At 44.2% G+C, this 15,460-nt stretch overlaps 4 non-coding genes across 4 annotated transcripts; all 4 read right to left on the bottom strand.

The window, feature by feature from the left end:
* Positions 1-5,042: 5,042 nt before the first annotated feature.
* TRNAD-GUC (transfer RNA aspartic acid (anticodon GUC)) lies at positions 5,043-5,114 on the bottom strand. Its single transcript has one exon. It is a non-coding gene; the product is annotated as a tRNA-Asp (tRNA).
* A 363-nt stretch (positions 5,115-5,477) lies between these two features.
* Positions 5,478-5,563, bottom strand: TRNAY-GUA (transfer RNA tyrosine (anticodon GUA)). The gene is given in 2 exon segments: positions 5,478-5,513; positions 5,527-5,563. It is a non-coding gene; the product is annotated as a tRNA-Tyr (tRNA).
* Positions 5,564-12,170: 6,607 nt separating this feature from the next.
* TRNAD-GUC (transfer RNA aspartic acid (anticodon GUC)) lies at positions 12,171-12,242 on the bottom strand. Its single transcript has one exon. It is a non-coding gene; the product is annotated as a tRNA-Asp (tRNA).
* Positions 12,243-12,605: 363 nt separating this feature from the next.
* Positions 12,606-12,691, bottom strand: TRNAY-GUA (transfer RNA tyrosine (anticodon GUA)). The gene is given in 2 exon segments: positions 12,606-12,641; positions 12,655-12,691. It is a non-coding gene; the product is annotated as a tRNA-Tyr (tRNA).
* Positions 12,692-15,460: the final 2,769 nt, after the last annotated feature.

Genomic DNA, 15,460 nt, shown 5'->3' with positions numbered 1-15,460 from the left:
AGGCCTGACAGCCATCATCTCACCCCTGGAAGCACCTAGAAACTCTGCTGCTAGGCGCTCTCGAGCACAGTGTCAGTCCCACGGCTGCCTGCGTGTCTTTGACTTCTTCAGGCATCCCTCGCGCTTCCACATAAAGTGTAGCTCGTGACACGCATCACCAGAAGGGAGATTATGGTTGGGGCATAGAAGCTAGACCCCAGGCGCTACATTACATACCCTGCACTGATGCTACAGCAATTGGGCATCGTCATTTGAACGTATTTGCCCTGGTTAGTCAGCGCAAATGTCTTTTTATTTAGCACGTTGATATGCCACAAATGTCATCACAAAACAGGATCAGTACAAGTGTAACATATGCATCCCAGAAATGCAGAAGCGTTGGTTCAACACTGCAATGTATGTAATCCCCCCCCCCCCCCCCGGACTGAAAAATGCACTTAAGGAGCAAACACTTTTTTTTTAGCTCAAATCACTCAGCTGTGTTTTTATAAAACATTACTGGTTTCTTGACAGCAGTGTGAATGATGACCCGAATTGCAGTATGAACAGGGCCTGGCTATTGTTGGCAGCTCTTTCATGGCAGTACCACAATGGCTCCAGATGACAAACAAGCCTTGGTAAAGCTAATAGATCTTGCCTATGTGGGATCTATTGGTTTTGTGAATGTTTTTTTAGCCACATTGTACAGCAGCTCTGGCTTCAGTGCAGCATGGATGAATGTAAAAAAAAGCACTATGAAGTGATCAATGCTGGCTGTGTCATATACAGCTTTTTTCCTTTACTTTCAGCCATGTTGCAGCATGGCTAAATCACTGGCAAAACCAGTAGCTATCACATAGGCGATACCTATTGGCTTTGCCAATGCTTGTGTTCCTTGCCATTAATAACCTGACATCTGAAAAACATCAGGACTTTTACAAGGAGACGTGCACACTACAGGATACTGTCATTTCACTACTAACGCACCTCATGCTTGTCAATGGAAGGTTCCATGGTGTAATGGTTAGCACTCTGGACTTTGAGTCCAGCGATCTGAGTTTGAATCTCGGTAGAACCTGCTGTAGTTTTAATAATTTAACATTCATTTCTTTAGTTTTGTATTATTTTAAAATTTTCAGTCCCGTACTAATTACAAGCGAGCTAATATCTTTTGCACAGTTTACATCATCTATGCGTTGCTTATCTTGTTTATTTGAAATATGTTACTATATGGATGATATCAATTAAAATTGTAGCACAGAAGTATCGCTCGTCATATATATTAATAATGCAGAACAAGTTAGGTGGTCATAGATATTAATAATAATGCAGAACAAGGTAGATGGAAGTGTTAAAAGTGTTTCCGCCCAGTTTCAAACCCGCGACCTTTCACGGGGGCAGCGAACGTGATAACCACTACACTACAGAAACTCGCGGGAGCTGATGTCGCATGTACATTATACTGAGAATTATAAAGGGGTGGGGCATTGGGGGTGACGAGCAGTGAGGGGAGTGCACTGTGCACTCCCCTCAGTGCACATGTGTGTTTGGCCGGCCATCTGGGGCACACTGCTGCCGGGCTGGAGAGAGCAGGCACAGGCTCCCAGTCTGTCTGGGAGCACCGTGGCTGGGCACTCCCAGCCAATCCTAACGCTTCTCTGAGCAGCGTCAGGATTGGCCGCAGGGCAGGCTGGGAGCCTGCTGCTGACGGAGGAGCAGCGGTGCGACGGAGCAGGTAAGTTTTTAGTTTTTTAACTTTTTAATATTGTTAATATTCTCCTTGCCTCCCCACACCCCGCTCTCCACCCCACCTCTGGTAACCCCTGTGAGTCGCGACTGCCACTTAGTCAAGGAGAGTTATCTTTCCCTTAGAGTCCACTCTAGTCAAGGGGGCAAAAAGATTCTGAATCTCTGCCTAACTGAACAACACTTTAATCACCCCAGAGCCTTCCAGTAGCTGACATCACACCCAAAGAAACAATTACTAACAAGACACCATTGTGAATTATGTCCAATTCACTTTTATCCTCTTCTGAACACATCTGCTCCACCTTGGATTACATCCATGCCCAGGAATATAGTAAGGGAGCCGTTCTTGTAGCTCCTTGTTACCAAGTTTCGTCCTTGGCAACCCAACTCTCTCTTCCTTACCTATCACCTGCAGACGAAAGAAAAATAGCGCACAAACAAAGCAAGTTTCATGTTGAAATTAAACATAGGAATTGGCAGACCTTAACTCCAGCTTGAACAATGGAATGGAAGCACATTTTAGTTATGTTTTTACAAATGCAATTGTCTTAAACACAGTAAATGATGAGTGACTATAAAATATATCATTTGTTAAGATACCAAGGTATAAATGCATCTGGTTAACATTTCATAAAAGCAGTTTATATCTAACAAGTGTAATATCACTCACAAAGGCACCATAATGTTGTGGTCTTTTAATGCATCACATTTACATGGGTATAGTTTTTCACACAATATATGAAGGTAAATGCTGTCCTTCTCTTCTACCAAAGAAAGCATAAAGGCACAGCCATGTTATGCTCTGTCACACCCATTGCTGTGAAACATCTGGTGGAGCCCTGGGGGTGCATCTGTAACGTAATGGGTATTTGTAAGGCACGCAATCACCTGCAAGGGTTTCCTGGCGCTGAGCAGGCGTGTGTGTGTGTAGCCCTGTCTAAGGTAGGTTGGTTTATTAAAAACGCAGGTCTTCAACTTCTTGCAGAATTGAAGAAGAGAATAAAATGCTCTTGTGTGAAATGGGAGTCCATTCCATGCTTTAGGAGTGATGCAACAGAACACCCATCCTCCTGATCTGGTTCTCTGTATGTATGGGATGTGTGTGAGTAGGAGCCCTGAGTAGATGGAAGTCTCTTGGTGGTTGTGGAAAGAGAAGCAACTGGTCAAGTAGGTGGGGCCTACGTTGTGTTGTGCCTTGAATGTGTATGTAAGGTGTTTGAAATTAGTTCATTTCTGTTTCGGGAGACAGTGGAGCTCTCTGAGGTATGGTGAGATGTGAATTCAGAGCGGGAGGTTGAGGATGAGTCTGGGTGCCAAATTCCAGGTAGTTTTCTAGTGAGTTATCTGATGTTTCAAGCATAGAGAGCATCCCCGTGGCCCAACTTGCTGCTAACTTGGTCATGAGTGGCAGTTTTCTAGTGTTGCTGGCTGTGGATTCTAATGATGAGTATTGTCTGCTTTCAAGCCCTGCAGGAGGGTTGCCACTTTTTCAGAGAAGAATTCTAAATATTTCTGTCTAGACTCAGGTTACGGAAGGTCCGGGAGATTGTATTTAAATAGTAGTTTGTGGAAAGTTGCACTCCACTCTTTCGGACCTTCATACAAGGAGTAAAACTTTCCTCTTAGCAGTGAACTTACAGCCTGTGATAGTATTCTCTCAGTTCTGAGACTCACACTGAGTAGGGCTTTGAGAAACTTGTTCCAATAAAGAAAATAAAGACGGACTGAAGGGGGCTCAGAAAGAAATGAGGGGTGAAGAAAGAAAGAAGCTGGAATGTGGAGGGAAATAGATTGATGTTGTTAAAGTAATGTTTTATTTTACCAAGTTTGAGAGGGTTTAAAGTTTGACTACTCAGCACTGAAGGTAATGGATATCAAACAAAAAGTCACTGTGGAAACCTGGGATCTTTAGAGCTTCAGTCTAACGTCCTAGCCAAGAGCCCATGGAGGGGCTCTGTTGTTTTGGAGAGCTCACAGGTATCTTTACAGGTGTCCAGGTCTCTCATCACCTCCCCCCTTAGTCTGAAAGAAGCCTCGCCGGGGGTCGCTGCTCTCTTTACAGCAGTGTGGACCAGACATCACCACACAGGCTTAAACCTACGCTTTCGCCGACTGACCAAGATATACAAAAAGCCAGAATAAAACACCAGACATGGAAGACACACTGCATTCATGGAGACCACGAAGAAAGAGATACTGCACATTAAATAGATTTACATTAAATAGATGGAGAATACTTGACGGAGACACAAACTATTAAAACAAGCATTTGCAATGCAACGGGTCTCGCGTTTGCTCATGTTACAGCTGATCGCGTTGTAAACTCCTAACCCGACTTTTCACCTATCGGGCAAAAGTGCATTTATGTACATAACCCGAAAAAGTGAAGTTAATTATGTAAAGTGCTCGACTTCTGCCAAGCGAGATCGCGCTCGTGAATGAGAGAAAAAGAAGTCCATGAGCCCGATGGAAAACAGCGAGCCTCGCATGTTTTCTGTACTTGGTCGCTGCGCTGGAGGAGGGCGAGCCACCGGAAAAGGCATGACCTATGCGTGCCTTCGACTAATGAAAGCAAGCGGATTTTATTAGGCAAGCCCACGTACCAATAAAAAACACTGACGTGACGTTGACAGGGCTCCGAGCCCTTTTCTAAACACTAAAGCGTCTCGCTGCGATACGCATGCGCGAGCGCATGCAACGCAGGCTCGACCCTAAAAACATGAATAACCAATACACTACCCGGAAGCCTACGTTTCTTCGTTACTACAACTTGCATTCACTCCAATTTCAGAAAAGTACGTTCGTTATTAAAAAAGATACAGTTTGGTTCTAATTGTTTGAATAGATGATATATAGTTTTAGTTGAAAATCAGAGGCGCAACTAGAAAAAGTAATAGTGATGAAGCTTATAATACATTTGAAATTAACCATGACGCGATTACGTGGAATTGATAATCAAGCAAAACAGCCAGTACCAATTGTTCACCACATAGTACTTTGTTTTTCTGTAAATATTAAACATTCGCTGTCGACTAAGTGGTCCATAACTTAAAATCAAAATGTACAAATGTGTTCCCAAAACTTGATTCCTTCATGTTGAAAGCTTTCTCTGTTGGATTTCCAAGCCTGCCAGCTCTGCTAGAGGCGCCTCGGTGTTGGTATTTATTACAATTCTATATGCTGCCACTGATCATATTATACAGTGCACTTCATATACATTAAATCGCAATACTTCTAAAATGTCGAGATTGTAAACGAAACAAATAACAAAATGTATTTCTAAAGTGTAAACATGGTTAAGTCATAAACATAGTCTCCCCGTCGGGGAATTGAACCCCGGTCTCCCGCGTGACAGGCGGGGATACTGACCACTATACTAACGAGGAACTGATGACTCCCTGGTACCTGACCTCCTACTGATTGTTCTACCTGTCCCCCTGCTGGGGGCGCTGCACCCACAGAAATGTCAGTGTTGACCCCATCTGTGCAAGGAAAGAGCCGCTCTCTTTGTATCACTGATTTACAGCTTCCTCTGCACAGACTCCTCCTTTTCTCTCTCTGACAATCCCTGGGATCAGCGGCTGCACCTCCATCCATTTCTGCTCTGGCTAAATTCACTTCTTGGTGCCATCTGAGAAAAATGGGGGAGACAAAAACAATTGTCAAGCTCTAGCGTCGTTGCTTCAAAACATGGCGTATTTTAATTTCAGAATGTGAAAAGAAATATGAAGAGCAAATACGAAAAAAAATCCTTCGAGCCGGATTTGAACCAGCGACCTAAGGATATCAGCTTCACCACTACAGTCCTCCGCTCTACCAACTGAGCTATCGAAGGGACGGAAGCATCATGTGACTGCAGCCTTCAGGTTATGTACCTGCCAGCAGTGGGGCCCATGGTGATCATGTGTATGTGTGCTGGGCATTTAAAGACCGAGGTCACATATCAAGCTGTGTCTTCAGGATGCATGCGGGTTATTTTCAGATGCCTATCTCATTCTCCAGCATCACAAACCTACAATCAGCATCATTTCATCTACCACCTGAGTACTTTTTGGAAACTCATCGCACAATAACTACAAAGGGTGACTCTGCATTTTAATTGGCAAGGCGTGCTTTTCCTCTTCATTTGCGTACTCTGGAAAACACATGCCGCTTTAGCAATGCACATTTTCAGTGCTTTTCTAATATCTCAATATTTCAGCAGCAAGCATGGGGGAGGGCTTTCTGTTGAAGTCAGTCATACAGCCATTGTCTTTCCATCTTGATTACCTTTACTTAGAATTCAAAAAAATAAATGTGTCTTGTCGCAGACGCACAAAGTGATTTCTCAGCATTCTCAATGGTTTATTAAAAATAATGGGAACTAACTTTCTTGAGAAAAGTACAGCTCAGGAAATAAAATGGCAAAACCATCACAACAAGTATGTCGGCCAACGAACTCAGCAGGAATGCTGAAAGTTGTGTAGATTCTTAAACTTTGGAAAGCTTGGCGCTCAGTGTAAGAATGATAGGGAGTGTGCGGTGAGGATGCAGGCATGTTGCCCCCCCCTGTGATTGGTGAAGGCGTGAACAATGACAATATTAACACTTACCAGTTTTACATAAAAAACCTTGCTCTAGTGCAAGGGTGCCCAACATAAGTCCAGTAGAGTCGGATCCATGCCGGATTTGCAGGATATCCACAAGATATATATATGATTGCCAGAAATGAACAACAGTTACATATTAAGCTCGTCCGAGGTCACCTTGAAAACCTGGCATGGACGGCCCCGCCTCCCACTGCAATGGAAACCATTCTCTAACACACAGGATGGGGGGAGTGATACTGCTTCCTACCTGGCCTCGTGCAGGAAGGAAGCCAGAGACAGTGTCTGTTAAACTCACTACAAACAGTGGCAACTTGGAACGATTTCACATTTAAGGCTGCACCCAACATTGTCTGCAGCTTGCCAGGCTGTGAGCAGGCCCAGGGTTTGCACAGACTTGAACAGATCCAGCTCTGCTTAAGAGGCTCAGCACTGGTTCTGTAAAGTGTCCATCCCTGGCCAGCCACAGTGCACGTGAGGAGCTGCTCATCCGGTTCTGTGCTCTTGTGCAACAAAAGGAAAGTAAAGTGACCTGATTTCTAAAGTGTTTGCTATTTCCATATGTCACCTTCATAGCACCGTAAATAACCAGTATTCATAGCAGCCACTTTATATACCTTGTGAGGGAAAAGCGTTGAGCCCACTCGGCTCGGATTTAAGAATGTGACCTGTAAGTCATGCTCAGGTACCAGCAGGGGGCACTTTACTAGTGAGCCATCTTGGAGGCTGCCCATGACTGACTCTGCCCTAGCCCACCCCACCTTTTTGAGACAAGCATCTGTTGTGAAAACTCCTCGTCCCCCCCTGGCTCCCAGCAAAGGCCTGACAGCCATCATCTCACCCCTGGAAGCACCTAGAAACTCTGCTGCTAGGCGCTCTCGAGCACAGTGTCAGTCCCACGGCTGCCTGCGTGTCTTTGACTTCTTCAGGCATCCCTCGCGCTTCCACATAAAGTGTAGCTCGTGACACGCATCACCAGAAGGGAGATTATGGTTGGGGCATAGAAGCTAGACCCCAGGCGCTACATTACATACCCTGCACTGATGCTACAGCAATTGGGCATCGTCATTTGAACGTATTTGCCCTGGTTAGTCAGCGCAAATGTCTTTTTATTTAGCACGTTGATATGCCACAAATGTCATCACAAAACAGGATCAGTACAAGTGTAACATATGCATCCCAGAAATGCAGAAGCGTTGGTTCAACACTGCAATGTATGTAATCCCCCCCCCCCCGGACTGAAAAATGCACTTAAGGAGCAAACACTTTTTTTTTAGCTCAAATCACTCAGCTGTGTTTTTATAAAACATTACTGGTTTCTTGACAGCAGTGTGAATGATGACCCGAATTGCAGTATGAACAGGGCCTGGCTATTGTTGGCAGCTCTTTCATGGCAGTACCACAATGGCTCCAGATGACAAACAAGCCTTGGTAAAGCTAATAGATCTTGCCTATGTGGGATCTATTGGTTTTGTGAATGTTTTTTTAGCCACATTGTACAGCAGCTCTGGCTTCAGTGCAGCATGGATGAATGTAAAAAAAAGCACTATGAAGTGATCAATGCTGGCTGTGTCATATACAGCTTTTTTCCTTTACTTTCAGCCATGTTGCAGCATGGCTAAATCACTGGCAAAACCAGTAGCTATCACATAGGCGATACCTATTGGCTTTGCCAATGCTTGTGTTCCTTGCCATTAATAACCTGACATCTGAAAAACATCAGGACTTTTACAAGGAGACGTGCACACTACAGGATACTGTCATTTCACTACTAACGCACCTCATGCTTGTCAATGGAAGGTTCCATGGTGTAATGGTTAGCACTCTGGACTTTGAGTCCAGCGATCTGAGTTTGAATCTCGGTAGAACCTGCTGTAGTTTTAATAATTTAACATTCATTTCTTTAGTTTTGTATTATTTTAAAATTTTCAGTCCCGTACTAATTACAAGCGAGCTAATATCTTTTGCACAGTTTACATCATCTATGCGTTGCTTATCTTGTTTATTTGAAATATGTTACTATATGGATGATATCAATTAAAATTGTAGCACAGAAGTATCGCTCGTCATATATATTAATAATGCAGAACAAGTTAGGTGGTCATAGATATTAATAATAATGCAGAACAAGGTAGATGGAAGTGTTAAAAGTGTTTCCGCCCAGTTTCAAACCCGCGACCTTTCACGGGGGCAGCGAACGTGATAACCACTACACTACAGAAACTCGCGGGAGCTGATGTCGCATGTACATTATACTGAGAATTATAAAGGGGTGGGGCATTGGGGGTGACGAGCAGTGAGGGGAGTGCACTGTGCACTCCCCTCAGTGCACATGTGTGTTTGGCCGGCCATCTGGGGCACACTGCTGCCGGGCTGGAGAGAGCAGGCACAGGCTCCCAGTCTGTCTGGGAGCACCGTGGCTGGGCACTCCCAGCCAATCCTAACGCTTCTCTGAGCAGCGTCAGGATTGGCCGCAGGGCAGGCTGGGAGCCTGCTGCTGACGGAGGAGCAGCGGTGCGACGGAGCAGGTAAGTTTTTAGTTTTTTAACTTTTTAATATTGTTAATATTCTCCTTGCCTCCCCACACCCCGCTCTCCACCCCACCTCTGGTAAACCCTGTGAGTCGCGACTGCCACTTAGTCAAGGAGAGTTATCTTTCCCTTAGAGTCCACTCTAGTCAAGGGGGCAAAAAGATTCTGAATCTCTGCCTAACTGAACAACACTTTAATCACCCCAGAGCCTTCCAGTAGCTGACATCACACCCAAAGAAACAATTACTAACAAGACACCATTGTGAATTATGTCCAATTCACTTTTATCCTCTTCTGAACACATCTGCTCCACCTTGGATTACATCCATGCCCAGGAATATAGTAAGGGAGCCGTTCTTGTAGCTCCTTGTTACCAAGTTTCGTCCTTGGCAACCCAACTCTCTCTTCCTTACCTATCACCTGCAGACGAAAGAAAAATAGCGCACAAACAAAGCAAGTTTCATGTTGAAATTAAACATAGGAATTGGCAGACCTTAACTCCAGCTTGAACAATGGAATGGAAGCACATTTTAGTTATGTTTTTACAAATGCAATTGTCTTAAACACAGTAAATGATGAGTGACTATAAAATATATCATTTGTTAAGATACCAAGGTATAAATGCATCTGGTTAACATTTCATAAAAGCAGTTTATATCTAACAAGTGTAATATCACTCACAAAGGCACCATAATGTTGTGGTCTTTTAATGCATCACATTTACATGGGTATAGTTTTTCACACAATATATGAAGGTAAATGCTGTCCTTCTCTTCTACCAAAGAAAGCATAAAGGCACAGCCATGTTATGCTCTGTCACACCCATTGCTGTGAAACATCTGGTGGAGCCCTGGGGGTGCATCTGTAACGTAATGGGTATTTGTAAGGCACGCAATCACCTGCAAGGGTTTCCTGGCGCTGAGCAGGCGTGTGTGTGTGTAGCCCTGTCTAAGGTAGGTTGGTTTATTAAAAACGCAGGTCTTCAACTTCTTGCAGAATTGAAGAAGAGAATAAAATGCTCTTGTGTGAAATGGGAGTCCATTCCATGCTTTAGGAGTGATGCAACAGAACACCCATCCTCCTGATCTGGTTCTCTGTATGTATGGGATGTGTGTGAGTAGGAGCCCTGAGTAGATGGAAGTCTCTTGGTGGTTGTGGAAAGAGAAGCAACTGGTCAAGTAGGTGGGGCCTACGTTGTGTTGTGCCTTGAATGTGTATGTAAGGTGTTTGAAATTAGTTCATTTCTGTTTCGGGAGACAGTGGAGCTCTCTGAGGTATGGTGAGATGTGAATTCAGAGCGGGAGGTTGAGGATGAGTCTGGGTGCCAAATTCCAGGTAGTTTTCTAGTGAGTTATCTGATGTTTCAAGCATAGAGAGCATCCCCGTGGCCCAACTTGCTGCTAACTTGGTCATGAGTGGCAGTTTTCTAGTGTTGCTGGCTGTGGATTCTAATGATGAGTATTGTCTGCTTTCAAGCCCTGCAGGAGGGTTGCCACTTTTTCAGAGAAGAATTCTAAATATTTCTGTCTAGACTCAGGTTACGGAAGGTCCGGGAGATTGTATTTAAATAGTAGTTTGTGGAAAGTTGCACTCCACTCTTTCGGACCTTCATACAAGGAGTAAAACTTTCCTCTTAGCAGTGAACTTACAGCCTGTGATAGTATTCTCTCAGTTCTGAGACTCACACTGAGTAGGGCTTTGAGAAACTTGTTCCAATAAAGAAAATAAAGACGGACTGAAGGGGGCTCAGAAAGAAATGAGGGGTGAAGAAAGAAAGAAGCTGGAATGTGGAGGGAAATAGATTGATGTTGTTAAAGTAATGTTTTATTTTACCAAGTTTGAGAGGGTTTAAAGTTTGACTACTCAGCACTGAAGGTAATGGATATCAAACAAAAAGTCACTGTGGAAACCTGGGATCTTTAGAGCTTCAGTCTAACGTCCTAGCCAAGAGCCCATGGAGGGGCTCTGTTGTTTTGGAGAGCTCACAGGTATCTTTACAGGTGTCCAGGTCTCTCATCACCTCCCCCCTTAGTCTGAAAGAAGCCTCGCCGGGGGTCGCTGCTCTCTTTACAGCAGTGTGGACCAGACATCACCACACAGGCTTAAACCTACGCTTTCGCCGACTGACCAAGATATACAAAAAGCCAGAATAAAACACCAGACATGGAAGACACACTGCATTCATGGAGACCACGAAGAAAGAGATACTGCACATTAAATAGATTTACATTAAATAGATGGAGAATACTTGACGGAGACACAAACTATTAAAACAAGCATTTGCAATGCAACGGGTCTCGCGTTTGCTCATGTTACAGCTGATCGCGTTGTAAACTCCTAACCCGACTTTTCACCTATCGGGCAAAAGTGCATTTATGTACATAACCCGAAAAAGTGAAGTTAATTATGTAAAGTGCTCGACTTCTGCCAAGCGAGATCGCGCTCGTGAATGAGAGAAAAAGAAGTCCATGAGCCCGATGGAAAACAGCGAGCCTCGCATGTTTTCTGTACTTGGTCGCTGCGCTGGAGGAGGGCGAGCCACCGGAAAAGGCATGACCTATGCGTGCCTTCGACTAATGAAAGCAAGCGGATTTTATTAGGCAAGCCCACGTACCAATAAAAAACACTGACGTGACGTTGACAGGGCTCCGAGCCCTTTTCTAAACACTAAAGCGTCTCGCTGCGATACGCATGCGCGAGCGCATGCAACGCAGGCTCGACCCTAAAAACATGAATAACCAATACACTACCCGGAAGCCTACGTTTCTTCGTTACTACAACTTGCATTCACTCCAATTTCAGAAAAGTACGTTCGTTATTAAAAAAGATACAGTTTGGTTCTAATTGTTTGTATAGATGATATATAGTTTTAGTTGAAAATCAGAGGCGCAACTAGAAAAAGTAATAGTGATGAAGCTTATAATACATTTGAAATTAACCATGACGCGATTACGTGGAATTGATAATCAAGCAAAACAGCCAGTACCAATTGTTCACCACATAGTACTTTGTTTTTCTGTAAATATTAAACATTCGCTGTCGACTAAGTGGTCCATAACTTAAAATCAAAATGTACAAATGTGTTCCCAAAACTTGATTCCTTCATGTTGAAAGCTTTCTCTGTTGGATTTCCAAGCCTGCCAGCTCTGCTAGAGGCGCCTCGGTGTTGGTATTTATTACAATTCTATATGCTGCCACTGATCATATTATACAGTGCACTTCATATACATTAAATCGCAATACTTCTAAAATGTCGAGATTGTAAACGAAACAAATAACAAAATGTATTTCTAAAGTGTAAACATGGTTAAGTCATAAACATAGTCTCCCCGTCGGGGAATTGAACCCCGGTCTCCCGCGTGACAGGCGGGGATACTGACCACTATACTAACGAGGAACTGATGACTCCCTGGTACCTGACCTCCTACTGATTGTTCTACCTGTCCCCCTGCTGGGGGCGCTGCACCCACAGAAATGTCAGTGTTGACCCCATCTGTGCAAGGAAAGAGCCGCTCTCTTTGTATCACTGATTTACAGCTTCCTCTGCACAGACTCCTCCTTTTCTCTCTCTGACAATCCCTGGGATCAGCGGCTGCACCTCCATCCATTTCTGCTCTGGCTAAATTCACTTCTTGGTGCCATCTGAGAAAAATGGGGGAGACAAAAACAATTGTCAAGCTCTAGCGTCGTTGCTTCAAAACATGGCGTATTTTAATTTCAGAATGTGAAAAGAAATATGAAGAGCAAATACGAAAAAAAATCCTTCGAGCCGGATTTGAACCAGCGACCTAAGGATATCAGCTTCACCACTACAGTCCTCCGCTCTACCAACTGAGCTATCGAAGGGACGGAAGCATCATGTGACTGCAGCCTTCAGGTTATGTACCTGCCAGCAGTGGGGCCCATGGTGATCATGTGTATGTGTGCTGGGCATTTAAAGACCGAGGTCACATATCAAGCTGTGTCTTCAGGATGCATGCTGTTTATTTTCAGATGCCTATCTCATTCTCCAGCATCACAAACCTACAATCAGCATCATTTCATCTACCACCGGAGTACTTTTTGGAAACTCATCGCACAATAACTACAAAGGGTGACTCTGCATTTTAATTGGCAAGGCGTGCTTTTCCTCTTCATTTGCGTACTCTGGAAAACACATGCCGCTTTAGCAATGCACATTTTCAGTGCTTTTCTAATATCTCAATATTTCAGCAGCAAGCATGGGGGAGGGCTTTCTGTTGAAGTCAGTCATACAGCCATTGTCTTTCCATCTTGATTACCTTTACTTAGAATTCAAAAAAATAAATGTGTCTTGTCGCAGACGCACACAGTGATTTCTCAGCATTCTCAATGGTTTATTAAAAATAATGGGAACTAACTTTCTTGAGAAAAGTACAGCTCAGGAAATAAAATGGCAAAACCATCACAACAAGTATGTCGGCCAATGAACTCAGCAGGAATGCTGAAAGTTGTGTAGATTCTTAAACTTTGGAAAGCTTGGCGCTCAGTGTAAGAATGATAGGGAGTGTGCGGTGAGGATGCAGGCATGTTGCCCCCCCCTGTGATTGGTGAAGGCGTGAACAATGACAATATTAACACTTACCAGTTTTACATAAAAAACCTTGCTCTAGTGCAAGGGTGCCCAACATAAGTCCAGTAGAGTCGGATCCATGCCGGATTTGCAGGATATCCACAAGATATATATATGATTGCCAGAAATGAACAACAGTTACATATTAAGCTCGTCCGAGGTCACCTTGAAAACCTGGCATGGACGACCCCGCCTCCCACTGCAATGGAAACCATTCTCTAACACACAGGATGGGGGGAGTGATACTGCTTCCTACCTGGCCTCGTGCAGGAAGGAAGCCAGAGACAGTGTCTGTTAAACTCACTACAAACAGTGGCAACTTGGAACGATTTCACATTTAAGGCTGCACCCAACATTGTCTGCAGCTTGCCAGGCTGTGAGCAGGCCCAGGGTTTGCACAGACTTGAACAGATCCAGCTCTGCTTAAGAGGCTCAGCACTGGTTCTGTAAAGTGTCCATCCCTGGCCAGCCACAGTGCACGTGAGGAGCTGCTCATCCGGTTCTGTGCTCTTGTGCAACAAAAGGAAAGTAAAGTGACCTGATTTCTAAAGTGTTTGCTATTTCCATATGTCACCTTCATAGCACCGTAAATAACCAGTATTCATAGCAGCCACTTTATATACCTTGTGAGGGAAAAGCGTTGAGCCCACTCGGCTCGGATTTAAGAATGTGACCTGTAAGTCATGCTCAGGTACCAGCAGGGGGCACTTTACTAGTGAGCCATCTTGGAGGCTGCCCATGACTGACTCTGCCCTAGCCCACCCCACCTTTTTGAGACAAGCATCTGTTGTGAAAACTCCTCGTCCCCCCCTGGCTCCCAGCAAAGGCCTGACAGCCATCATCTCACCCCTGGAAGCACCTAGAAACTCTGCTGCTAGGCGCTCTCGAGCACAGTGTCAGTCCCACGGCTGCCTGCGTGTCTTTGACTTCTTCAGGCATCCCTCGCGCTTCCACATAAAGTGTAGCTCGTGACACGCATCACCAGAAGGGAGATTATGGTTGGGGCATAGAAGCTAGACCCCAGGCGCTACATTACATACCCTGCACTGATGCTACAGCAATTGGGCATCGTCATTTGAACGTATTTGCCCTGGTTAGTCAGCGCAAATGTCTTTTTATTTAGCACGTTGATATGCCACAAATGTCATCACAAAACAGGATCAGTACAAGTGTAACATATGCATCCCAGAAATGCAGAAGCGTTGGTTCAACACTGCAATGTATGTAATCCCCCCCCCCCCCCCCCCGGACTGAAAAATGCACTTAAGGAGCAAACACTTTTTTTTTAGCTCAAATCACTCAGCTGTGTTTTTATAAAACATTACTGGTTTCTTGACAGCAGTGTGAATGATGACCCGAATTGCAGTATGAACAGGGCCTGGCTATTGTTGGCAGCTCTTTCATGGCAGTACCACAATGGCTCCAGATGACAAACAAGCCTTGGTAAAGCTAATAGATCTTGCCTATGTGGGATCTATTGGTTTTGTGAATGTTTTTTTAGCCACATTGTACAGCAGCTCTGGCTTCAGTGCAGCATGGATGAATGTAAAAAAAAGCACTATGAAGTGATCAATGCTGGCTGTGTCATATACAGCTTTTTTCCTTTACTTTCAGCCATGTTGCAGCATGGCTAAATCACTGGCAAAACCAGTAGCTATCACATAGGCGATACCTATTGGCTTTGCCAATGCTTGTGTTCCTTGCCATTAATAACCTGACATCTGAAAAACATCAGGACTTTTACAAGGAGACGTGCACACTACAGGATACTGTCATTTCACTACTAACGCACCTCATGCTTGTCAATGGAAGGTTCCATGGTGTAATGGTTAGCACTCTGGACTTTGAGTCCAGCGATCTGAGTTTGAATCTCGGTAGAACCTGCTGTAGTTTTAATAATTTAACATTCATTTCTTTAGTTTTGTATTATTTTAAAATTTTCAGTCCCGTACTAATTACAAGCGAGCTAATATCTTTTGCACAGTTTACATCATCTATGCGTTGCTTATCTTGTTTATTTGAAA

This window comes from Pleurodeles waltl, unplaced genomic scaffold (assembly GCF_031143425.1).
Source record: "Pleurodeles waltl isolate 20211129_DDA unplaced genomic scaffold, aPleWal1.hap1.20221129 scaffold_236, whole genome shotgun sequence".
Taxonomy (NCBI): Eukaryota; Metazoa; Chordata; class Amphibia; order Caudata; family Salamandridae; genus Pleurodeles; species Pleurodeles waltl.
Note: the sequence above shows the minus strand (reverse complement) of the source record. Positions and strands in the feature narration are given on the sequence as shown.